Source organism: Stigmatopora argus, chromosome 6 (genome assembly GCF_051989625.1).
Source record: "Stigmatopora argus isolate UIUO_Sarg chromosome 6, RoL_Sarg_1.0, whole genome shotgun sequence".
Taxonomy (NCBI): domain Eukaryota; kingdom Metazoa; phylum Chordata; class Actinopteri; order Syngnathiformes; family Syngnathidae; genus Stigmatopora; species Stigmatopora argus.
The window spans coordinates 21,107,084-21,133,760 of record NC_135392.1 but is presented as its reverse complement, the minus strand read 5'-3'; positions in this window follow the sequence as shown (position 1 = coordinate 21,133,760).

The window sequence follows — 26,677 nt, the reverse complement described above, 5'->3', positions numbered from 1 at the left end:
GGAACTGGTCCTGAGCGGTTCTGGTTGGTCCATTTACCCAGGAATGGTGTCTCATTTGTGGGTAGATGTATAATTCACCATTTTGTATAAAATTAGTCTTCCAGGGAGGTTCTGGGGGGATGTTAGGCAAGAAATAGTGACCAAAATGGGGTAAATTTCGTTAAAAATAGTGGTTGCATTGGAACACGTCTTGGGTGGTTCCTGTTGGTCCATTTACCCTGAAATTGTGTCTCATATGAGGGTAGACGTATATTGACCATTTTGTATAAAATAATCTTCCAGGGTGGTTGTGAAGTAAAGTTATGCCACAATCAGTGTGCCTAATATGGATACTTTTATGACAACGAGTGCTTGTATTGGAACTGGTCCTGAGTGGTTCTGGTTGGTCCATTTACCCTGAAATTGTGTCTCAATGAGGGGAGATGTATAATTCACCATTTTGTATAAAATAATCTTCCAGGGAGGTTCTGGGTGGATGTTAGGCAAGAATAAGTGCCCAAATTGGGGTAAATTGCGTCAAAAATAGTGGTTGTCTCGAAACTGGTCCTGAGTGGTTCTGGTTAGTCCATTTACCCTGAAATTGTGTCTCATATGAGGGGAGATGTATAATTCACCATTTTGTATAAAATAATCTTCCAGGGAGGTTCTGGGGGGATGTTAGGCAAGAATAAGTGCCCAAAATGGGGTAAATTGCGTTAAAAAGAGTGGCTGCATTGTAACTGGTCCTGGGTGGTTCTGGTTGGTCCATTTACCCTGAAATTTTGTCTCATATAAGGGGAGATGTATATTGACAATTCTGTATAAAATAATCTTCCAGGGTGGTTGTGAAGTAAAGTTATGCCACAATCAATGTACCTAATATGGGCACTTTTATGACAACGAGTGCTTGTATTGGAACTGGTCCTGGGTGGTTCTGATTGGTGCATTTACCCAGAAATTTTGCCTCATTTGTGGGTAGATGTATAATTCACCATTTTGTGTAAAATTAGTCTTCCAGGGAGGTTCTGGGGGGATGTTAAGCCAGAAATAGTGCCCAAATTGGGGTAAATTTCGTTAAAAATAGTGGTTGCATTGTAACTGGCCCTGGGTGGTTCTGGTTGGTCCATTTACCCTGAAATTTTGTCTGATATGAGGGTAGACGTATATTGACCATTTTGTATAAAATAATCTTCCAGGGTGGTTGTGAAGTAAAGTTATGCCACAATCAGTGTGCCAAATATGGGCACTTTTATGACAACGAGTGCTTGTATTGGAACTGGTCCTGAGCGGTTCTGGTTGGTCCATTTACCCAGAAATTGTGTCTCATTTGTGGGTAGATGTATAATTCACAATTTTGTGTAAAATTAGTCTTCCAGGGAGGTTCAGGGGTGATGTTAGGCCAGAATAAGTGCCCAAATTGGGGTAAATTGCGTCAAAAATAGTGGTTGTCTTGGAACTTGTCTTGGGTGGTTCTGGTTGGTCCATTTACCCAGAAATTTTGTCTCATATGAGGGTAGATGTATATTGACCATTTTGTATAAAATAATCTTCCAGGGTGGTTGTGAAGTAAAGTTATGCTACAATCTGTGTGCCTAATATGGGCACTCTTATTGAAAAGAGTGCTTGTATTGGAACTGGTCCTGAGTGGTTCTGGTTGGTCCATTTACCCGGGAATTGTGTCCTATTTGTGGGTAAATGTATAATTCACATTTTTGTATAAAATTAGACTTCTAGGGATGTTCTGGAGGGATGTTAGGCCAGAATAAGTGCCCAAAAAGGGGTAATTTTCGTTAAAAATAGTGGTTGCATTGGAACTGGTCCTGGGTGGTTCTGGTTGGTCCATTTACCCTGAAATTGTGTCTCATATGTGGGTAGATGTATATTGACCATTTTGTATAAAATAATCTTCCAAGGATGTTGTGAAGTAAAGTTATGCCACAATCAATGTACCTAATATGGGCACTTTTATGGCAACGAGTGCTTGTATTGGAAGTGGTCCTGGGTGGTTCTGGTTGGTCCATTTACCCGGGAATTGTGTCTCATTTGTGGGTAGATGTATAATTCACATTTTTGTATAAAATTAGACTTCCAGGGATGTTCTGGAGGGATGTTAGGCCAGAATAAGTGCCCAAAATGGGGTAAATTTCGTTAAAAATAGTGGTTGCATTGGAACTGGTCTTGGGTGGTTCTGGTTGGTCCATTTACCCAGAAATTTTGTCTCATATGAGGGTAGATGTATATTGACCATTTTGTATAAAATAATCTTCCAGGGAGGTTGTGAAGTAAAGTTTTGCCACAATCAGTGTGCCTGATATGGGCACTTTTATGACAACGAGTGCTTGTATTGGAACTGGTCTTGAGCGGTTCTGGTTGGTCCATTTACCCAGAATCTGTGTCTCATTTGTGGGTAGATGTATAATTCACCATTTTGTATAAAATTAGACTTCCAGGGATGTTCTGGGGGGATGTTAGGCCAGAATAAGTGACCAAAATGGGGTAAATTTTGTCAAAAATAGTGGTTGTCTTGGAACTGGTCTTGGGTGGTTCTGGTTGGTCCATTTACCCTGAAATTGTGTCTCATATGAGGGTAGATGTATATTGACCAATTTGTATAAAATAATCTTCCAGGGAGGTTGTGAAGTAAAGTTATGCCACAATCAATGTACCTAATATGGGCACTTTTATGACAACGAGTGCTTGTATTGGAAGTGGTCCTGGGTGGTTCTGGTTGGTCCATTTACCCGGGAATTGTGTCTCATTTGTGGGTAGATGTATAATTCACATTTTTGTATAAAATTAGACTTCCAGGGATGTTCTGGGGGGATGTTAGGCAAGAAATAGTGCCCAAATTGGGATAAATTGCGTCAAAAATAGTGGTTGCATTGGAACTGGTCCTGGATGGTTCTGGTTGGTTCATTTACCCTGAAATTTTGTCTCATATGAGGGTAGACGTATATTGACCATTTTGTATAAAATAATCTTCCAGGGTGGTTGTGAAGTAAAGTTATGCCACAATCAGTGTGCCTAATATGGGCACTTTTATGACGAGTGCTTGTATTGGAACTGGTCCTGAGCGGTTCTGGTGGGTCCATTTACCCAGAAATTTTGTCTCATATGAGGGTAGATGTATAATTCACAATTTTGTATAAAATTAGTCTTCCAGGGAGGTTCTGGGGTGATGTTATGCCAGAAATAGTGCCCAAAATGGGGTAAATTTCGTTAAAATTAGTGGTTGCATTGTAACTGGTCCTGGGTGGTTCTGGTTGGTCCATTTACCATGAAATTTTGTCTTATATGAGGGTAGACGTATATTGACCATTTTGTATAAAATAAACTTCCAGGGTGGTTGTGAAGTAAAGTTATGCCACGATCAGTGTGCCTAATATGGACACTTTTATGACAACGAGTGCTTGTATTGGAACTGGTCCTGAGTGGTTCTGGTTGGTCCATTTACCCGGGAATTGTGTCCTATTTGTGGGTAGATGTATAATTCACATTTTTGTACAAAATTAGACTTCCAGGGATGTTCTGGAGGGATGTTAGGGCAGAATAAGTGCCCAAAAAGGGGTAATTTTCGTTAAAAATAGTGGTTGCATTGGAACTGGTCCTGGGTGGTTCTGGTTGGTCCATTTACCCTGAAATTGTGTCTCATATGTGGGTAGATGTATATTGACCATTTTGTATAAAATAATCTTCCAAGGATGTTGTGAAGTAAAGTTATGCCACAATCAATGTACCTAATATGGGCACTTTTATGGCAACGAGTGCTTGTATTGGAACTGGTCCTGGGTGGTTCTGGTTGGTCCATTTACCCAGAAATTTTGTATCATATGAGGGTAGATGTTTATTGACCATTTTCTATAAAATAATCTTCCAGGGAGGTTCTGGGGGGATGTTAGGCAAGAATAAGTGCCCCAAATGGGGTAAATTTCGTTCAAAAGAGTGGTTGCATTGTAACTGGTCCTGGGTGGTTCTGGTTAGTCCATTTACCCTGAAATTTTGTCTCATATGAGGGGAGATGTATATTGACAATTCTGTCTAAAATAATCTTCCAGGGTGGTTGTGAAGTAAAGTTATGCCACAATCAATGTACCTAATATGGGCACTTTTATGACAACGAGTGCTTGTATTGGAACTGGTCCTGGGTGGTTCTGGTTGGTGCATTTACCCAGAAATTGTGCCTCATTTGTGGGTAGATGTATAATTCACCATTTTGTGTAAAATTAGTCTTCCAGGGAGGTTCTGGGGGGATGTTAAGCCAGAAATAGCTCCCAAATTGGGGTAAATTTCGTTAAAAATAGTGGTTGCATTGTAACTGGTCCTGGGTGGTTCTGGTTGGTCCATTTACCCTGAAATTTTGTCTCATATGAGGGTAGACGTATATTGACCATTTTGTATAAAATAATCTTCCAGGGTGGTTGTGAAGTAAAGTTATGCCACAATCAGTGTGCCTAATATGGGCAATTTTATGACAACGAGTGCTTGTATTGGAACTGGTCCTGAGCGGTTCTGGTTGGTCCATTTACCCAGAAATTGTGTCTCATTTGTGGGTAGATATATAATTCACAATTTTGTGTAAAATTAGTCTTCCAGGGAGGTTCTGGGGTGATGTTAGGCCAGAATAAGTGCCCAAATTGGGGTAAATTGCGTCAAAAATAGTGGTTGTCTTGGAACTTGTCTTGGGTGGTTCTGGTTGGTCCATTTACCCAGAAATTTTGTCTCATATGAGGGTAGATGTATATTGACCATTTTGTATAAAATAATCTTCCAGGGTGGTTGTGAAGTAAAGTTATGCTACAATCTGTGTGCCTAATATGGGCACTCTTATTGAAAAGAGTGCTTGTATTGGAACTGGTCCTGAGTGGTTCTGGTTGGTCCATTTACCCGGGAATTGTGTCCTATTTGTGGGTAAATGTATAATTCACATTTTTGTATAAAATTAGACTTCCAGGGATGTTCTGGAGGGATGTTAGGCCAGAATAAGTGCCCAAAAAGGGGTAATTTTCGTTAAAAATAGTGGTTGCATTGGAACTGGTCCTGGGTGGTTCTGGTTGGTCCATTTACCCTGAAATTGTGTCTCATATGTGGGTAGATGTATATTGACCGTTTTGTATAAAATAATCTTCCAAGGATGTTGTGAAGTAAAGTTATGCCACAATCAATGTACCTAATATGGGCACTTTTATGGCAACGAGTGCTTGTATTGGAAGTGGTCCTGGGTGGTTCTGGTTGGTCCATTTACCCGGGAATTGTGTCTCATTTGTGGGTAGATGTATAATTCACCATTTTGTATAAAATTAGACTTCCAGGGATGTTCTGGGGGGATGTTAGGCCAGAATAAGTGACCAAAATGGGGTAAATTTCGTCAAAAATAGTGGTTGTCTTGGAACTGGTCTTGGGTGGTTCTGGTTGGTCCATTTACCCTGAAATTGTGTCTCATATGAGGGTAGATGTATATTGACCAATTTGTATAAAATAATCTTCCAGGGAGGTTGTGAAGTAAAGTTATGCCACAATCAATGTACCTAATATGGGCACTTTTATGACAATGAGTGCTTGTATTGGAAGTGGTCCTGGGTGGTTCTGGTTGGTCCATTTACCCGGGAATTGTGTCTCATTTGTGGGTAGATGTATAATTCACATTTTTGTATAAAATTAGACTTCCAGGGATGTTCTGGGGGGATGATAGGCAAGAAATAGTGCCCAAATTGGGATAAATTGCGTCAAAAATAGTGGTTGCATTGGAACTGGTCCTGGATGGTTCTGGTTGGTTCATTTACCCTGAAATTTTGTCTCATATGAGGGTAGACGTATATTGACCATTTTGTATAAAATAATCTTCCAGGGTGGTTGTGAAGTAAAGTTATGCCACAATCAGTGTGCCTAATATGGGCACTTTTATGACGAGTGCTTGTATTGGAACTGGTCCTGAGCGGTTCTGGTGGGTCCATTTACCCAGAAATTTTGTCTCATATGAGGGTAGATGTATAATTCACAATTTTGTATAAAATTAGTCTTCCAGGGAGGTTCTGGGGTGATGTTATGCCAGAAATAGTGCCCAAAATGGGGTAAATTTCGTTAAAATTAGTGGTTGCATTGTAACTGGTCCTGGGTGGTTCTGGTTGGTCCATTTACCATGAAATTTTGTCTTATATGAGGGTAGACGTATATTGACCATTTTGTATAAAATAAACTTCCAGGGTGGTTGTGAAGTAAAGTTATGCCACAATCAGTGTGCCTAATATGGGCACTTTTATGACAACGAGTGCTTGTATTGGAACTGGTCCTGAGCGGTTCTGGTTGGTCCATTTACCTAGAAATTGTGTCTCATTTGTGGGTAGATGTATAATTCACAATTATGTGTAAAATTAGTCTTCCAGGGAAGTTCTGGGGTGATGTTAGGCCAGAATAAGTGCCCAAATTGGGGTAAATTGCGTCAAAAATAGTGGTTGTCTTGGAACTGGTCTTGGGTGGTTCTGGTTGGTCCATTTACCTTGAAATTTTGTCTTTTATGAGGGTAGACGTATATTGACCATTCTGTATAAAATAATCTTCCAGGGTGGTTGTGAAGTAAAGTTATGCCACAAACAGTGTGCCTAATATGGGCACTTTTATGACAACAAGTGCTTGTATTGGAACTGGTCCTGGGTGGTTCTGGTTTGTCCATTTACCCAGAAATTTTGTATCATATGAGGGTAGATGTTTATTGACAATTTTCTATAAAATAATCTTCCAGGGAAGTTCTGGGGGGATGTTAGGCAAGAATAAGTGCCCAAAATGGGGTAAATTTCGTTCAAAAGAGTGGTTGCATTGTAACTGGTCCTGGGTGGTTCTGGTTAGTCCATTTACCCTGAAATTTTGTCTCATATGAGGGGAGATGTATATTGAAAATTCTGTATAAAATAATCTTCCAGGGTGGTTGTGAAGTAAAGTTATGCCACAATCAATGTACCTAATATGGGCACTTTTATGACAACGAGTGCTTGTATTGGAACTGGTCCTGGGTGGTTCTGGTTGGTGCATTTACCCAGAAATTGTGTCTCATTTGTGGGTAGATGTATAATTCAAAATTTGGGGAAAAATAGTCTTCCAGGGAGGTTCTGGGGGGATGTTAAGCCAGAAATAGTGCCCAAATTGGGGTAAATTTCGTTAAAAATAGTGGTTGCATTGTAACTGGTCCTGGGTGGTTCTGGTTGGTCCATTTACCCTGAAATTTTGTCTGATATGAGGGTAGACGTATATTGACCATTTTGTATAAAATAATCTTCCAGGGTGGTTGTGAAGTAAAGTTATGCCACAATCAGTGTGCCAAATATGGGCACTTTTATGACAACGAGTGCTTGTATTGGAACTGGTCCTGAGCGGTTCTGGTTGGTCCATTTACCCAGAATCTGTGTCTCATTTGTGGGTAGATGTATAATTCACCATTTTGTATAAAATTAGACTTCCAGGGATGTTCTGGGGGGATGTTAGGCCAGAATAAGTGACCAAAATGGGGTAAATTTTGTCAAAAATAGTGGTTGTCTTGGAACTGGTCTTGGGTGGTTCTGGTTGGTCCATTTACCCTGAAATTGTGTCTCATATGAGGGTAGATGTATATTGACCAATTTGTATAAAATAATCTTCCAGGGAGGTTGTGAAGTAAAGTTATGCCACAATCAATGTACCTAATATGGGCACTTTTATGACAACGAGTGCTTGTATTGGAAGTGGTCCTGGGTGGTTCTGGTTGGTCCATTTACCCGGGAATTGTGTCTCATTTGTGGGTAGATGTATAATTCACATTTTTGTATAAAATTAGACTTCCAGGGATGTTCTGGGGGGATGTTAGGCAAGAAATAGTGCCCAAATTGGGATAAATTGCGTCAAAAATAGTGGTTGCATTGGAACTGGTCCTGGATGGTTCTGGTTGGTTCATTTACCCTGAAATTTTGTCTCATATGAGGGTAGACGTATATTGACCATTTTGTATAAAATAATCTTCCAGGGTGGTTGTGAAGTAAAGTTATGCCACAATCAGTGTGCCTAATATGGGCACTTTTATGACGAGTGCTTGTATTGGAACTGGTCCTGAGCGGTTCTGGTGGGTCCATTTACCCAGAAATTTTGTCTCATATGAGGGTAGATGTATAATTCACAATTTTGTATAAAATTAGTCTTCCAGGGAGGTTCTGGGGTGATGTTATGCCAGAAATAGTGCCCAAAATGGGGTAAATTTCGTTAAAATTAGTGGTTGCATTGTAACTGGTCCTGGGTGGTTCTGGTTGGTCCATTTACCATGAAATTTTGTCTTATATGAGGGTAGACGTATATTGACCATTTTGTATAAAATAAACTTCCAGGGTGGTTGTGAAGTAAAGTTATGCCACGATCAGTGTGCCTAATATGGACACTTTTATGACAACGAGTGCTTGTATTGGAACTGGTCCTGAGTGGTTCTGGTTGGTCCATTTACCCGGGAATTGTGTCCTATTTGTGGGTAGATGTATAATTCACATTTTTGTACAAAATTAGACTTCCAGGGATGTTCTGGAGGGATGTTAGGGCAGAATAAGTGCCCAAAAAGGGGTAATTTTCGTTAAAAATAGTGGTTGCATTGGAACTGGTCCTGGGTGGTTCTGGTTGGTCCATTTACCCTGAAATTGTGTCTCATATGTGGGTAGATGTATATTGACCATTTTGTATAAAATAATCTTCCAAGGATGTTGTGAAGTAAAGTTATGCCACAATCAATGTACCTAATATGGGCACTTTTATGGCAACGAGTGCTTGTATTGGAACTGGTCCTGGGTGGTTCTGGTTGGTCCATTTACCCAGAAATTTTGTATCATATGAGGGTAGATGTTTATTGACCATTTTCTATAAAATAATCTTCCAGGGAGGTTCTGGGGGGATGTTAGGCAAGAATAAGTGCCCCAAATGGGGTAAATTTCGTTCAAAAGAGTGGTTGCATTGTAACTGGTCCTGGGTGGTTCTGGTTAGTCCATTTACCCTGAAATTTTGTCTCATATGAGGGGAGATGTATATTGACAATTCTGTCTAAAATAATCTTCCAGGGTGGTTGTGAAGTAAAGTTATGCCACAATCAATGTACCTAATATGGGCACTTTTATGACAACGAGTGCTTGTATTGGAACTGGTCCTGGGTGGTTCTGGTTGGTGCATTTACCCAGAAATTGTGCCTCATTTGTGGGTAGATGTATAATTCACCATTTTGTGTAAAATTAGTCTTCCAGGGAGGTTCTGGGGGGATGTTAAGCCAGAAATAGCTCCCAAATTGGGGTAAATTTCGTTAAAAATAGTGGTTGCATTGTAACTGGTCCTGGGTGGTTCTGGTTGGTCCATTTACCCTGAAATTTTGTCTCATATGAGGGTAGACGTATATTGACCATTTTGTATAAAATAATCTTCCAGGGTGGTTGTGAAGTAAAGTTATGCCACAATCAGTGTGCCTAATATGGGCAATTTTATGACAACGAGTGCTTGTATTGGAACTGGTCCTGAGCGGTTCTGGTTGGTCCATTTACCCAGAAATTGTGTCTCATTTGTGGGTAGATATATAATTCACAATTTTGTGTAAAATTAGTCTTCCAGGGAGGTTCTGGGGTGATGTTAGGCCAGAATAAGTGCCCAAATTGGGGTAAATTGCGTCAAAAATAGTGGTTGTCTTGGAACTTGTCTTGGGTGGTTCTGGTTGGTCCATTTACCCAGAAATTTTGTCTCATATGAGGGTAGATGTATATTGACCATTTTGTATAAAATAATCTTCCAGGGTGGTTGTGAAGTAAAGTTATGCTACAATCTGTGTGCCTAATATGGGCACTCTTATTGAAAAGAGTGCTTGTATTGGAACTGGTCCTGAGTGGTTCTGGTTGGTCCATTTACCCGGGAATTGTGTCCTATTTGTGGGTAAATGTATAATTCACATTTTTGTATAAAATTAGACTTCCAGGGATGTTCTGGAGGGATGTTAGGCCAGAATAAGTGCCCAAAAAGGGGTAATTTTCGTTAAAAATAGTGGTTGCATTGGAACTGGTCCTGGGTGGTTCTGGTTGGTCCATTTACCCTGAAATTGTGTCTCATATGTGGGTAGATGTATATTGACCGTTTTGTATAAAATAATCTTCCAAGGATGTTGTGAAGTAAAGTTATGCCACAATCAATGTACCTAATATGGGCACTTTTATGGCAACGAGTGCTTGTATTGGAAGTGGTCCTGGGTGGTTCTGGTTGGTCCATTTACCCGGGAATTGTGTCTCATTTGTGGGTAGATGTATAATTCACCATTTTGTATAAAATTAGACTTCCAGGGATGTTCTGGGGGGATGTTAGGCCAGAATAAGTGACCAAAATGGGGTAAATTTCGTCAAAAATAGTGGTTGTCTTGGAACTGGTCTTGGGTGGTTCTGGTTGGTCCATTTACCCTGAAATTGTGTCTCATATGAGGGTAGATGTATATTGACCAATTTGTATAAAATAATCTTCCAGGGAGGTTGTGAAGTAAAGTTATGCCACAATCAATGTACCTAATATGGGCACTTTTATGACAATGAGTGCTTGTATTGGAAGTGGTCCTGGGTGGTTCTGGTTGGTCCATTTACCCGGGAATTGTGTCTCATTTGTGGGTAGATGTATAATTCACATTTTTGTATAAAATTAGACTTCCAGGGATGTTCTGGGGGGATGATAGGCAAGAAATAGTGCCCAAATTGGGATAAATTGCGTCAAAAATAGTGGTTGCATTGGAACTGGTCCTGGATGGTTCTGGTTGGTTCATTTACCCTGAAATTTTGTCTCATATGAGGGTAGACGTATATTGACCATTTTGTATAAAATAATCTTCCAGGGTGGTTGTGAAGTAAAGTTATGCCACAATCAGTGTGCCTAATATGGGCACTTTTATGACGAGTGCTTGTATTGGAACTGGTCCTGAGCGGTTCTGGTGGGTCCATTTACCCAGAAATTTTGTCTCATATGAGGGTAGATGTATAATTCACAATTTTGTATAAAATTAGTCTTCCAGGGAGGTTCTGGGGTGATGTTATGCCAGAAATAGTGCCCAAAATGGGGTAAATTTCGTTAAAATTAGTGGTTGCATTGTAACTGGTCCTGGGTGGTTCTGGTTGGTCCATTTACCATGAAATTTTGTCTTATATGAGGGTAGACGTATATTGACCATTTTGTATAAAATAAACTTCCAGGGTGGTTGTGAAGTAAAGTTATGCCACAATCAGTGTGCCTAATATGGGCACTTTTATGACAACGAGTGCTTGTATTGGAACTGGTCCTGAGCGGTTCTGGTTTGTCCATTTACCTAGAAATTGTGTCTCATTTGTGGGTAGATGTATAATTCACAATTATGTGTAAAATTAGTCTTCCAGGGAAGTTCTGGGGTGATGTTAGGCCAGAATAAGTGCCCAAATTGGGGTAAATTGCGTCAAAAATAGTGGTTGTCTTGGAACTGGTCTTGGGTGGTTCTGGTTGGTCCATTTACCTTGAAATTTTGTCTTTTATGAGGGTAGACGTATATTGACCATTCTGTATAAAATAATCTTCCAGGGTGGTTGTGAAGTAAAGTTATGCCACAAACAGTGTGCCTAATATGGGCACTTTTATGACAACAAGTGCTTGTATTGGAACTGGTCCTGGGTGGTTCTGGTTTGTCCATTTACCCAGAAATTTTGTATCATATGAGGGTAGATGTTTATTGACAATTTTCTATAAAATAATCTTCCAGGGAAGTTCTGGGGGGATGTTAGGCAAGAATAAGTGCCCAAAATGGGGTAAATTTCGTTCAAAAGAGTGGTTGCATTGTAACTGGTCCTGGGTGGTTCTGGTTAGTCCATTTACCCTGAAATTTTGTCTCATATGAGGGGAGATGTATATTGAAAATTCTGTATAAAATAATCTTCCAGGGTGGTTGTGAAGTAAAGTTATGCCACAATCAATGTACCTAATATGGGCACTTTTATGACAACGAGTGCTTGTATTGGAACTGGTCCTGGGTGGTTCTGGTTGGTGCATTTACCCAGAAATTGTGTCTCATTTGTGGGTAGATGTATAATTCAAAATTTGGGGAAAAATAGTCTTCCAGGGAGGTTCTGGGGGGATGTTAAGCCAGAAATAGTGCCCAAATTGGGGTAAATTTCGTTAAAAATAGTGGTTGCATTGTAACTGGTCCTGGGTGGTTCTGGTTGGTCCATTTACCCTGAAATTTTGTCTGATATGAGGGTAGACGTATATTGACCATTTTGTATAAAATAATCTTCCAGGGTGGTTGTGAAGTAAAGTTATGCCACAATCAGTGTGCCAAATATGGGCACTTTTATGACAACGAGTGCTTGTATTGGAACTGGTCCTGAGCGGTTCTGGTTGGTCCATTTACCCAGAAATTGTGTCTCATTTGTGGGTAGATGTATAATTCACAATTTTGTGTAAAATTAGTCTTCCAGGGAGGTTCTGGGGTGATGTTAGGCCAGAATAAGTGCCCAAATTGGGGTAAATTGCGTCAAAAATAGTGGTTGTCTTGGAACTTGTCTTGGGTGGTTCTGGTTGGTCCATTTACCCAGAAATTTTGTCTCATATGAGGGTAGATGTATATTGACCATTTTGTATAAAATAATCTTCCAGGGTGGTTGTGAAGTAAAGTTATGCTACAATCTGTGTGCCTAATATGGGCACTCTTATTGAAAAGAGTGCTTGTATTGGAACTGGTCCTGAGTGGTTCTGGTTGGTCCATTTACCCGGCAATTGTGTCTCATTTGTGGGTAGATGTATAATTCACATTGTTGTATAAAATTAGACTTCCAGGGATGTTCTGGGGGGATGTTAGGCAAGAAATAGTGCCCAAAAAGGGGTAATTTTCGTTAAAAATAGTGGTTGCATTGGAGCTGGTCCTGGGTGGTTCTGGTTGGTCCATTTACCCTGAAATTGTGTCTCATATGTGGGTAGATGTATATTGACCATTTTGTATAAAATAATCTTCCAAGGATGTTGTGAAGTAAAGTTATGCCACAATCAATGTACCTAATATGGGCACTTTTATGACAACGAGTGGTTGTATTGGAAGTGGTCCTGGGTGGTTCTGGTTGGTCCATTTACCCGGGAATTGTGTCTCATTTGTGGGTAGATGTATAATTCAGATTTATGTATAAAATTAGACTTCCAGGGATGTTCTGGAGGGATGTTAGGCCAGAATAAGTGCCCAAAATGGGGTAAATTTCGTTAAAAATAGTGGTTGCATTGGAACTGGTCTTGGGTGGTTCTGGTTGGTCCATTTACCCAGAAATTTTGTCTCATATGTGGGTAGATGTATATTGACCATTTTGTATAAAATAATCTTCCAGGGAGGTTGTGAAGTAAAGTTATGCCACAATCAGTGTGCCTGATATGGGCACTTTTATGACAACGAGTGCTTGTATTGGAACTGGTCCTGAGCGGTTCTGGTTGGTCCATTTACCCAGAAATTGTGTCTCATTTGTGGGTAGATGTATAATTCACCATTTTGTATAAAATTAGACTTCCAGGGATGTTCTGGGGGGATGTTAGGCCAGAATAAGTGACCAAAATGGGGTAAATTTCGTCAAAAATAGTGGTTGTCTTGGAACTGGTCTTGGGTGGTTCTGGTTGGTCCATTTACCCTGAAATTGTGTCTCATATGAGGGTAGATGTATATTGACCAATTTGTATAAAATAATTTTCCAGGGAGGTTGTGAAGTAAAGTTATGCCACAATATATGTACCTAATATGGGCACTTTTATGACAACGAGTGCTTGTATTGGAACTGGTCCTGAGTGGTTCTGGTTGGTCCATTTACCCGGGAATTGTGTCTCATTTGTGGGTAGATGTATAATTCACATTTTTGTATAAAATTAGACTTCCAGGGATGTTCTGGGGGGATGTTAGGCAAGAAATAGTTCCCAAAAAGGGGTAATTTTCGTTAAAAATAGTGGTTGCATTGGAACTGGTCCTGGGTGGTTCTGGTTGGTCCATTTACCCTGAAATTGTGTCTCATATGTGGGTAGATGTATATTGACCATTTGGTATAAAATAATCTTCCAGGGAGGTTGTGAAGTAAAGTTATGCCACAATCAGTGTGCCTGATATGGGCACTTTTATGACAACGAGTGCTTGTATTGGAACTGGTCCTGAGTGGTTCTGGTTGGTCCATTTACCCGGGACTTGTGTCATATTTGTGGGTAGATGTATAATTCACAATTTTGTATAAAATTAGTCTTCCAGGGAGGTTCTGGGGGGATGTTAGGCAAGAAATAGTGCCCAAATTGGGGTAAATTGCGTCAAAAATAGTGGTTGCATTGGAACTGGTCCTGGATGGTTCTGGTTTGTCCATTTACCCTGAAATTTTGTCTCATATGAGGGTAGACGTATATTGACCATTTTGTATAAAATAATCTTCCAGGGTGGTTGTGAAGTAAAGTTATGCCACAATCAGTGTGCCTAATATGGGCACTTTTATTACAACGAGTGCTTGTATTGGAACTGGTCCTGAGCGGTTCTGGTTGGTCCATTTACCCAGAAATTGTGTCTCATTTGTGGGTTGATGTATAATTCACAATTATGTGTAAAATTAGTCTTCCAGGGAAGTTCTGGGGTGATGTTAGGCCAGAATAAGTGCCCAAATTGGGGTAAATTGCGTCAAAAATAGTGGTTGTCTTGGAACTGGTCTTGGGTGGTTCTGGTTGGTCCATTTACCTTGAAATTTTGTCTTATATGAGGGTAGACGTATATTGACCATTCTGTATAAAATAATCTTCCAGGGTGGTTGTGAAGTAAAGTTATGCCACAAACAGTGTGCCTAATATGGGCACTTTTATGACAACAAGTGCCTGTATTGGAACTGGTCCTGGGTGGTTCTGGTTGGTCAATTTACCCAGAAATTTTGTATCATATGAGGGTAGATGTTTATTGACCATTTTCTATAAAATAATCTTCCAGGGAGGTTCTGGGGGGATGTTAGGCAAGAATAAGTGCCCCAAATGGGGTAAATTTCGTTCAAAAGAGTGGTTGCATTGTAACTGGTCCTGGGTGGTTCTGGTTAGTCCATTTACCCTGAAATTTTGTCTCATATGAGGGGAGATGTATATTGACAATTCTGTCTAAAATAATCTTCCAGGGTGGTTGTGAAGTAAAGTTATGCCACAATCAATGTACCTAATATGGGCACTTTTATGACAACGAGTGCTTGTATTGGAACTGGTCCTGGGTGGTTCTGGTTGGTGCATTTACCCAGAAATTGTGCCTCATTTGTGGGTAGATGTATAATTCACCATTTTGTGTAAAATTAGTCTTCCAGGGAGGTTCTGGGGGGATGTTAAGCCAGAAATAGTGCCCAAATTGGGGTAAATTTCGTTAAAAATAGTGGTTGCATTGTAACTGGTCCTGGGTGGTTCTGGTTGGTCCATTTACCCTGAAATTTTGTCTCATATGAGGGTAGACGTATATTGACCATTTTGTATAAAATAATCTTCCAGGGTGGTTGTGAAGTAAAGTTATGCCACAATCAGTGTGCCTAATATGGGCACTTTTATGACAACGAGTGCTTGTATTGGAACTGGTCCTGAGCGGTTCTGGTTGGTCCATTTACCCAAAAATTGTGTCTCATTTGTGGGTAGATATATAATTCACAATTTTGTGTAAAATTAGTCTTCCAGGGAGGTTCTGGAGGGATGTTAGGCCAGAATAAGTGCCCAAAAAGGGGTAATTTTCGTTAAAAATAGTGGTTGCATTGGAACTGGTCCTGGGTGGTTCTGGTTGGTCCATTTACCCTGAAATTGTGTCTCATATGTGGGTAGATGTATATTGACCATTTTGTATAAAATAATCTTCCAAGGATGTTGTGAAGTAAAGTTATGCCACAATCAATGTACCTAATATGGGCACTTTTATGGCAACGAGTGCTTGTATTGGAACTGGTCCTGGGTGGTTCTGGTTGGTCCATTTACCCAGAAATTTTGTATCATATGAGGGTAGATGTTTATTGACCATTTTCTATAAAATAATCTTCCAGGGAGGTTCTGGGGGGATGTTAGGCAAGAATAAGTGCCCCAAATGGGGTAAATTTCGTTCAAAAGAGTGGTTGCATTGGAACTGGTCCTGGGTGGTTCTGGTTAGTCCATTTACCCTGAAATTTTGTCTCATATGAGGGGAGATGTATATTGACAATTCTGTCTAAAATAATCTTCCAGGGTGGTTGTGAAGTAAAGTTATGCCACAATCAGTGTGCCTAATATGGGCACTTTTATTACAACGAGTGCTTGTATTGGAACTGGTCCTGAGCGGTTCTGGTTGGTCCATTTACCCAGAAATTGTGTCTCATTTGTGGGTTGATGTATAATTCACAATTATGTGTAAAATTAGTCTTCCAGGGAAGTTCTGGGGTGATGTTAGGCCAGAATAAGTGCCCAAATTGGGGTAAATTGCGTCAAAAATAGTGGTTGTCTTGGAACTGGTCTTGGGTGGTTCTGGTTGGTCCATTTACCTTGAAATTTTGTCTTATATGAGGGTAGACGTATATTGACCATTCTGTATAAAATAATCTTCCAGGGTGGTTGTGAAGTAAAGTTATGCCACAAACAGTGTGCCTAATATGGGCACTTTTATGACAACAAGTGCCTGTATTGGAACTGGTCCTGGGTGGTTCTGGTTGGTCAATTTACCCAGAAATTTTGTATCATATGAGGGTAGATGTTTATTGACCATTTTCTATAAAATAATCTTCCAGGGAGGTTCTGGGGGGATGTTAGGCAAGAATAAGTGCCCCAAATGGGGTAAATTTCGTTCAAAAGAGTGGTTGCATTGTAACTGGTCCTGGGTGGTTCTGGTTAGTCCATTTACCCTGAAATTTTGTCTCATATGAGGGGAGATGTATATTGACAATTCTGTCTAAAATAATCTTCCAGGGTGGTTGTGAAGTAAAGTTATGCCACAATCAATGTACCTAATATGGGCACTTTTATGACAACGAGTGCTTGTATTGGAACTGGTCCTGGGTGGTTCTGGTTGGTGCATTTACCCAGAAATTGTGCCTCATTTGTGGGTAGATGTATAATTCACCATTTTGTGTAAAATTAGTCTTCCAGGGAGGTTCTGGGGGGATGTTAAGCCAGAAATAGTGCCCAAATTGGGGTAAATTTCGTTAAAAATAGTGGTTGCATTGTAACTGGTCCTGGGTGGTTCTGGTTGGTCCATTTACCCTGAAATTTTGTCTCATATGAGGGTAGACGTATATTGACCATTTTGTATAAAATAATCTTCCAGGGTGGTTGTGAAGTAAAGTTATGCCACAATCAGTGTGCCTAATATGGGCACTTTTATGACAACGAGTGCTTGTATTGGAACTGGTCCTGAGCGGTTCTGGTTGGTCCATTTACCCAAAAATTGTGTCTCATTTGTGGGTAGATATATAATTCACAATTTTGTGTAAAATTAGTCTTCCAGGGAGGTTCTGGAGGGATGTTAGGCCAGAATAAGTGCCCAAAAAGGGGTAATTTTCGTTAAAAATAGTGGTTGCATTGGAGCTGGTCCTGGGTGGTTCTGGTTGGTCCATTTACCCTGAAATTGTGTCTCATATGTGGGTAGATGTATATTGACCATTTTGTATAAAATAATCTTCCAAGGATGTTGTGAAGTAAAGTTATGCCACAATCAATGTACCTAATATGGGCACTTTTATGACAACGAGTGGTTGTATTGGAAGTGGTCCTGGGTGGTTCTGGTTGGTCCATTTACCCAGAAATTGTGTCTCATTTGTGGGTTGATGTATAATTCACAATTATGTGTAAAATTAGTCTTCCAGGGAAGTTCTGGGGTGATGTTAGGCCAGAATAAGTGCCCAAATTGGGGTAAATTGCGTCAAAAATAGTGGTTGTCTTGGAACTGGTCTTGGGTGGTTCTGGTTGGTCCATTTACCCAGAAATTTTGTCTCATATGAGGGTAGATGTATATTGACCATTTTGTATAAAATAATCTTCCAGGGAGGTTGTGAAGTAAAGTTATGCCACAATCAGTGTGCCTGATATGGGCACTTTTATGACAACGAGTGCTTGTATTGGAACTGGTCCTGAGCGGTTCTGGTTGGTCCATTTACCCAGAAATTGTGTCTCATTTGTGGGTAGATGTATAATTCACCATTTTGTATAAAATTAGACTTCCAGGGATGTTCTGGGGGGATGTTAGGCCAGAATAAGTGACCAAAATGGGGTAAATTTCGTCAAAAATAGTGGTTGTCTTGGAACTGGTCTTGGGTGGTTCTGGTTGGTCCATTTACCCTGAAATTGTGTCTCATATGAGGGTAGATGTATATTGACCAATTTGTATAAAATAATTTTCCAGGGAGGTTGTGAAGTAAAGTTATGCCACAATATATGTACCTAATATGGGCACTTTTATGACAACGAGTGCTTGTATTGGAACTGGTCCTGAGTGGTTCTGGTTGGTCCATTTACCCGGGAATTGTGTCTCATTTGTGGGTAGATGTATAATTCACATTTTTGTATAAAATTAGACTTCCAGGGATGTTCTGGGGGGATGTTAGGCAAGAAATAGTTCCCAAAAAGGGGTAATTTTCGTTAAAAATAGTGGTTGCATTGGAACTGGTCCTGGGTGGTTCTGGTTGGTCCATTTACCCTGAAATTGTGTCTCATATGTGGGTAGATGTATATTGACCATTTGGTATAAAATAATCTTCCAGGGAGGTTGTGAAGTAAAGTTATGCCACAATCAGTGTGCCTGATATGGGCACTTTTATGACAACGAGTGCTTGTATTGGAACTGGTCCTGAGTGGTTCTGGTTGGTCCATTTACCCGGGACTTGTGTCATATTTGTGGGTAGATGTAAAATTCACAATTTTGTATAAAATTAGTCTTCCAGGGAGGTTCTGGGGGGATGTTAGGCAAGAAATAGTGCCCAAATTGGGGTAAATTGCGTCAAAAATAGTGGTTGCATTGGAACTGGTCCTGGATGGTTCTGGTTTGTCCATTTACCCTGAAATTTTGTCTCATATGAGGGTAGACGTATATTGACCATTTTGTATAAAATAATCTTCCAGGGTGGTTGTGAAGTAAAGTTATGCCACAATCAGTGTGCCTAATATGGGCACTTTTATTACAACGAGTGCTTGTATTGGAACTGGTCCTGAGCGGTTCTGGTTGGTCCATTTACCCAGAAATTGTGTCTCATTTGTGGGTTGATGTATAATTCACAATTATGTGTAAAATTAGTCTTCCAGGGAAGTTCTGGGGTGATGTTAGGCCAGAATAAGTGCCCAAATTGGGGTAAATTGCGTCAAAAATAGTGGTTGTCTTGGAACTGGTCTTGGGTGGTTCTGGTTGGTCCATTTACCTTGAAATTTTGTCTTATATGAGGGTAGACGTATATTGACCATTCTGTATAAAATAATCTTCCAGGGTGGTTGTGAAGTAAAGTTATGCCACAAACAGTGTGCCTAATATGGGCACTTTTATGACAACAAGTGCCTGTATTGGAACTGGTCCTGGGTGGTTCTGGTTGGTCAATTTACCCAGAAATTTTGTATCATATGAGGGTAGATGTTTATTGACCATTTTCTATAAAATAATCTTCCAGGGAGGTTCTGGGGGGATGTTAGGCAAGAATAAGTGCCCCAAATGGGGTAAATTTCGTTCAAAAGAGTGGTTGCATTGTAACTGGTCCTGGGTGGTTCTGGTTAGTCCATTTACCCTGAAATTTTGTCTCATATGAGGGGAGATGTATATTGACAATTCTGTCTAAAATAATCTTCCAGGGTGGTTGTGAAGTAAAGTTATGCCACAATCAATGTACCTAATATGGGCACTTTTATGACAACGAGTGCTTGTATTGGAACTGGTCCTGGGTGGTTCTGGTTGGTGCATTTACCCAGAAATTGTGCCTCATTTGTGGGTAGATGTATAATTCACCATTTTGTGTAAAATTAGTCTTCCAGGGAGGTTCTGGGGGGATGTTAAGCCAGAAATAGTGCCCAAATTGGGGTAAATTTCGTTAAAAATAGTGGTTGCATTGTAACTGGTCCTGGGTGGTTCTGGTTGGTCCATTTACCCTGAAATTTTGTCTCATATGAGGGTAGACGTATATTGACCATTTTGTATAAAATAATCTTCCAGGGTGGTTGTGAAGTAAAGTTATGCCACAATCAGTGTGCCTAATATGGGCACTTTTTTGACAACGAGTGCTTGTATTGGAACTGGTCCTGAGCGGTTCTGGTTGGTCCATTTACCCAAAAATTGTGTCTCATTTGTGGGTAGATATATAATTCACAATTTTGTGTAAAATTAGTCTTCCAGGGAGGTTCTGGAGGGATGTTAGGCCAGAATAAGTGCCCAAAAAGGGGTAATTTTCGTTAAAAATAGTGGTTGCATTGGAACTGGTCCTGGGTGGTTCTGGTTGGTCCATTTACCCTGAAATTGTGTCTCATATGTGGGTAGATGTATATTGACCATTTTGTATAAAATAATCTTCCAAGGATGTTGTGAAGTAAAGTTATGCCACAATCAATGTACCTAATATGGGCACTTTTATGGCAACGAGTGCTTGTATTGGAACTGGTCCTGGGTGGTTCTGGTTGGTCCATTTACCCAGAAATTTTGTATCATATGAGGGTAGATGTTTATTGACCATTTTCTATAAAATAATTTTCCAGGGAGGTTCTGGGGGGATGTTAGGCAAGAATAAGTGCCCCAAATGGGGTAAATTTCGTTCAAAAGAGTGGTTGCATTGTAACTGGTCCTGGGTGGTTCTGGTTAGTCCATTTACCCTGAAATTTTGTCTCATATGAGGGGAGATGTATATTGACAATTCTGTCTAAAATAATCTTCCAGGGTGGTTGTGAAGTAAAGTTATGCCACAATCAATGTACCTAATATGGGCACTTTTATGACAACGAGTGCTTGTATTGGAAGTGGTCCTGGGTGGTTCTGGTTGGTGCATTTACCCAGAAATTGTGCCTCATTTGTGGGTAGATGTATAATTCACATTTTTGTATAAAATTAGACTTCCAGGGATGTTCTGGAGGGATGTTAGGCCAGAATAAGTGCCCAAAATGGGGTAAATTTCGTTAAAAATAGTGGTTGCATTGGAACTGGTCTTGGGTGGTTCTGGTTGGTCCATTTACCCAGAAATTTTGTCTCATATGAGGGTAGATGTATATTGACCATTTTGTATAAAATAATCTTCCAGGGAGGTTGTGAAATAAAGTTTTGCCACAATCAGTGTGCCTGATATGGGCACTTTTATGACAACGAGTGCTTGTATTGGAACTGGTCCTGAGCGGTTCTGGTTGGTCCATTTACCCAGAATCTGTGTCTCATTTGTGGGTAGATGTATAATTCACCATTTTGTATAAAATTAGACTTCCAGGGATGTTCTGGGGGGGATGTTAGGCCAGAATAAGTGACCAAAATGGGGTAAATTTCGTCAAAAATAGTGGTTGTCTTGGAACTGGTCTTGGGTGGTTTTGGTTGGTCCATTTACCCTGAAATTGTGTCTCATATGAGGGGAGATGTATATTGACCGTTTTGTATAAAATAATCTTTCAGGGAGGATGTGAAGTAAAGTTATGCCACAATCAATGTACCTAATATGGGCACTTTTATGACAACGAGTGCTTGTATTGGAACTGGTCCTGGGTGGTTCTGGTTGGTCCATTTACCCGGGAATTGTGTCTCATTTGTGGGGAGATGTATAATTCACCATTTTGTATAAAATTAGTCTTCCAGGGAGGTTCTGGGGGGATGTTAAGCCAGAAATAGTGCCCAAATTGGGGTAAATTGCGTTAAAAATAGTGGTTGCATTTTAACTGGTCTTGGGTGGTTCTGGTTGGTCCATTTACCCTGAAATTTTGTCTCATATGAGGGTAGACGTAGATTGACCATTTTTTATAAAATAATCTTCCAGGGTGGTTGTGAAGTAAAGTTATGCCACAATCTATGTACCTAATATGGGCACTTTTATGACAACGAGTGCTTGTATTGGAATTGGTCCTGGGTGGTTCTGGTTGGTCCATTTACCCTGAAATTTTGTCTAATATGAGGGTAGATGTTTATTGACCATTTTGTATAAAATAATCTTCCAGGGAGGTTCTGGGAGGATGTTAGGCAAGATAAAGTGCCCAAAATGGGGTAAATTGCGTTAAAAAGAGTGGTTGCATTGTAACTGGTCCTGGGCGGTTCTGGTTGGTCCATTTACCCTGAAATTTTGTCTCATATGGGGGTAGACGTATATTGACCATTCTGTATAAAATAATCTTCCAGGGTGGTTGTGAAGTAAAGTTATGCTACAATCTGTGTGCCTAATATGGGCACACTTATTGAAAAGAGTGCTTGTATTGGAACTGGTCCTGAGTGGTTCTGGTTGGTCCATTTACCCGGGAATTGTGTCTCATTTGTGGGTAGATGTATATTTCACATTTTTGTATAAAATTAGACTTCCAGGGATGTTCTGGGGGGATGTTAGGCAAGAAATAGTGCCCAAAAAGGGGTAATTTTCGTTAAAAATAGTGGTTGCATTGGAACTGGTCCTGGGTGGTTCTGGTTGGTCCATTTACCCTGAAATTGTGTCTCATAGGTATGTAGATGTATATTGACCATTTTGTATAAAATAATCTTCCAAGGATGTTGTGAAGTAAAGTTATGCCACAATCAATGTACCTAATATGGGCACTTTTATGACAACGAGTGCTTGTATTGGAAGTGGTCCTGGGTGGTTCTGGTTGGTCCATTTACCCGGGAATTGTGTCTCATTTGTGGGTAGATGTATAATTCACATTTTTGTATAAAATTAGACTTCCAGGGATGTTCTGGGGGGATGTGAGGGTAGATGTATATTGACCATTTTGTATAAAATAATCTTCCAGGGAGGTTGTGAAGTAAAGTTATGCCACAATCAATGTACCTAATATGGGCACTTTTATGAACACGAGTGCTTGTATTGGAACTGGTCCTGGGTGGTTCTAGTTGGTCCATTTACCCAGAAATTTTGTATCATATGAGGGTAGATGTTTATTGACCATTTTCTATAAAATAATCTTCCAGGGAGGTTCTGGGGGGATGTTAGGCAAGAATAAGTGCCCAAAATGGGGTACATTTCGTTTAAAAGAGTGGTTGCATTTTAACTGGTCCTGGGTGGTTCTGGTTGGTGCATTTACCCTGAAATTGTGTCTCTTATGAGGGGAGATGTATATTGACCATTTTCTATAAAATAATCTTCCAGGGAGGTTCTGGGTGGATGTTAGGCAAGAATAAGTGCCCAAATTGGGGTAAATTGCGTCAAAAATAGTTGTTGCATTGTAACTGGTCCTGGGTGGTTCTGGTTGGTCCATTTACCCTGAAATTTTGTCTCATATGAGTGTAGAAGTATATTGACCATTTTGTATAAAATAATCTTCCAGGGTGGTTGTGAAGTAAAGTTATGCCACAATCAATGTACCTAATATGGGCACTTTTATGACAACGAGTGCTTGTATTGGAACTGGTCCTGAGCGGTTCTGGTTGGTCCATTTACCCAGGAATTGTGTCTCATATGTGGGTAAATGTATTATTGACAAATTTGTGTAAAATTATTCTTCCAGGGAGATTCTGGGGGGATGTTAGGCAAGAAATAGTGCCCAAAATTGGGTAATTTTCGTTAAAAATAGTGGTTGTCTTGGAACTGGTCTTGGGTGGTTCTGGTTGGTCCATTTAACCTGAAATTGTGTCTCATATGAGGGTAGATGTATAATTCACCATTTTGTATAAAATTAGACTTCCAGGGATGTTCTGGGGGGATGTTAGGCCAGAATAAGTGACCAAAATGGGGTAAATTTCGTCAAAAATAGTGGTTGTCTTGGAACTGGTCTTGGGTGGTTCTGGTTGGTCCATTTACCCTGAAATTGTGTCTCATATGAGGGTAGATGTATATTGACCAATTTGTATAAAATAATTTTCCAGGGAGGTTGTGAAGTAAAGTTATGCCACAATATATGTACCTAATATGGGCACTTTTATGACAACGAGTGCTTGTATTGGAACTGGTCCTGAGTGGTTCTGGTTGGTCCATTTACCCGGGAATTGTGTCTCATTTGTGGGTAGATGTATAATTCACATTTTTGTATAAAATTAGACTTCCAGGGATGTTCTGGGGGGATGTTAGGCAAGAAATAGTTCCCAAAAAGGGGTAATTTTCGTTAAAAATAGTGGTTGCATTGGAACTGGTCCTGGGTGGTTCTGGTTGGTCCATTTACCCTGAAATTGTGTCTCATATGTGGGTAGATGTATATTGACCATTTGGTATAAAATAATCTTCCAGGGAGGTTGTGAAGTAAAGTTATGCCACAATCAGTGTGCCTGATATGGGCACTTTTATGACAACGAGTGCTTGTATTGGAACTGGTCCTGAGTGGTTCTGGTTGGTCCATTTACCCGGGACTTGTGTCATATTTGTGGGTAGATGTATAATTCACAATTTTGTATAAAATTAGTCTTCCAGGGAGGTTCTGGGGGGATGTTAGGCAAGAAATAGTGCCCAAATTGGGGTAAATTGCGTCAAAAATAGTGGTTGCATTGGAACTGGTCCTGGATGGTTCTGGTTTGTCCATTTACCCTGAAATTTTGTCTCATATGAGGGTAGACGTATATTGACCATTTTGTATAAAATAATCTTCCAGGGTGGTTGTGAAGTAAAGTTATGCCACAATCAGTGTGCCTAATATGGGCACTTTTATTACAACGAGTGCTTGTATTGGAACTGGTCCTGAGCGGTTCTGGTTGGTCCATTTACCCAGAAATTGTGTCTCATTTGTGGGTTGATGTATAATTCACAATTATGTGTAAAATTAGTCTTCCAGGGAAGTTCTGGGGTGATGTTAGGCCAGAATAAGTGCCCAAATTGGGGTAAATTGCGTCAAAAATAGTGGTTGTCTTGGAACTGGTCTTGGGTGGTTCTGGTTGGTCCATTTACCTTGAAATTTTGTCTTATATGAGGGTAGACGTATATTGACCATTCTGTATAAAATAATCTTCCAGGGTGGTTGTGAAGTAAAGTTATGCCACAAACAGTGTGCCTAATATGGGCACTTTTATGACAACAAGTGCCTGTATTGGAACTGGTCCTGGGTGGTTCTGGTTGGTCAATTTACCCAGAAATTTTGTATCATATGAGGGTAGATGTTTATTGACCATTTTCTATAAAATAATCTTCCAGGGAGGTTCTGGGGGGATGTTAGGCAAGAATAAGTGCCCCAAATGGGGTAAATTTCGTTCAAAAGAGTGGTTGCATTGTAACTGGTCCTGGGTGGTTCTGGTTAGTCCATTTACCCTGAAATTTTGTCTCATATGAGGGGAGATGTATATTGACAATTCTGTCTAAAATAATCTTCCAGGGTGGTTGTGAAGTAAAGTTATGCCACAATCAATGTACCTAATATGGGCACTTTTATGACAACGAGTGCTTGTATTGGAACTGGTCCTGGGTGGTTCTGGTTGGTGCATTTACCCAGAAATTGTGCCTCATTTGTGGGTAGATGTATAATTCACCATTTTGTGTAAAATTAGTCTTCCAGGGAGGTTCTGGGGGGATGTTAAGCCAGAAATAGTGCCCAAATTGGGGTAAATTTCGTTAAAAATAGTGGTTGCATTGTAACTGGTCCTGGGTGGTTCTGGTTGGTCCATTTACCCTGAAATTTTGTCTCATATGAGGGTAGACGTATATTGACCATTTTGTATAAAATAATCTTCCAGGGTGGTTGTGAAGTAAAGTTATGCCACAATCAGTGTGCCTAATATGGGCACTTTTATGACAACGAGTGCTTGTATTGGAACTGGTCCTGAGCGGTTCTGGTTGGTCCATTTACCCAAAAATTGTGTCTCATTTGTGGGTAGATATATAATTCACAATTTTGTGTAAAATTAGTCTTCCAGGGAGGTTCTGGAGGGATGTTAGGCCAGAATAAGTGCCCAAAAAGGGGTAATTTTCGTTAAAAATAGTGGTTGCATTGGAACTGGTCCTGGGTGGTTCTGGTTGGTCCATTTACCCTGAAATTGTGTCTCATATGTGGGTAGATGTATATTGACCATTTTGTATAAAATAATCTTCCAAGGATGTTGTGAAGTAAAGTTATGCCACAATCAATGTACCTAATATGGGCACTTTTATGGCAACGAGTGCTTGTATTGGAACTGGTCCTGGGTGGTTCTGGTTGGTGCATTTACCCTGAAATTGTGTCTCTTATGAGGGGAGATGTATATTGACCATTTTCTATAAAATAATCTTCCAGGGAGGTTCTGGGTGGATGTTAGGCAAGAATAAGTGCCCAAATTGGGGTAAATTGCGTCAAAAATAGTTGTTGCATTGTAACTGGTCCTGGGTGGTTCTGGTTGGTCCATTTACCCTGAAATTTTGTCTCATATGAGTGTAGAAGTATATTGACCATTTTGTATAAAATAATCTTCCAGGGTGGTTGTGAAGTAAAGTTATGCCACAATCAATGTACCTAATATGGGCACTTTTATGACAACGAGTGCTTGTATTGGAACTGGTCCTGAGCGGTTCTGGTTGGTCCATTTACCCAGGAATTGTGTCTCATATGTGGGTAAATGTATTATTGACAAATTTGTGTAAAATTATTCTTCCAGGGAGATTCTGGGGGGATGTTAGGCAAGAAATAGTGCCCAAAATTGGGTAATTTTCGT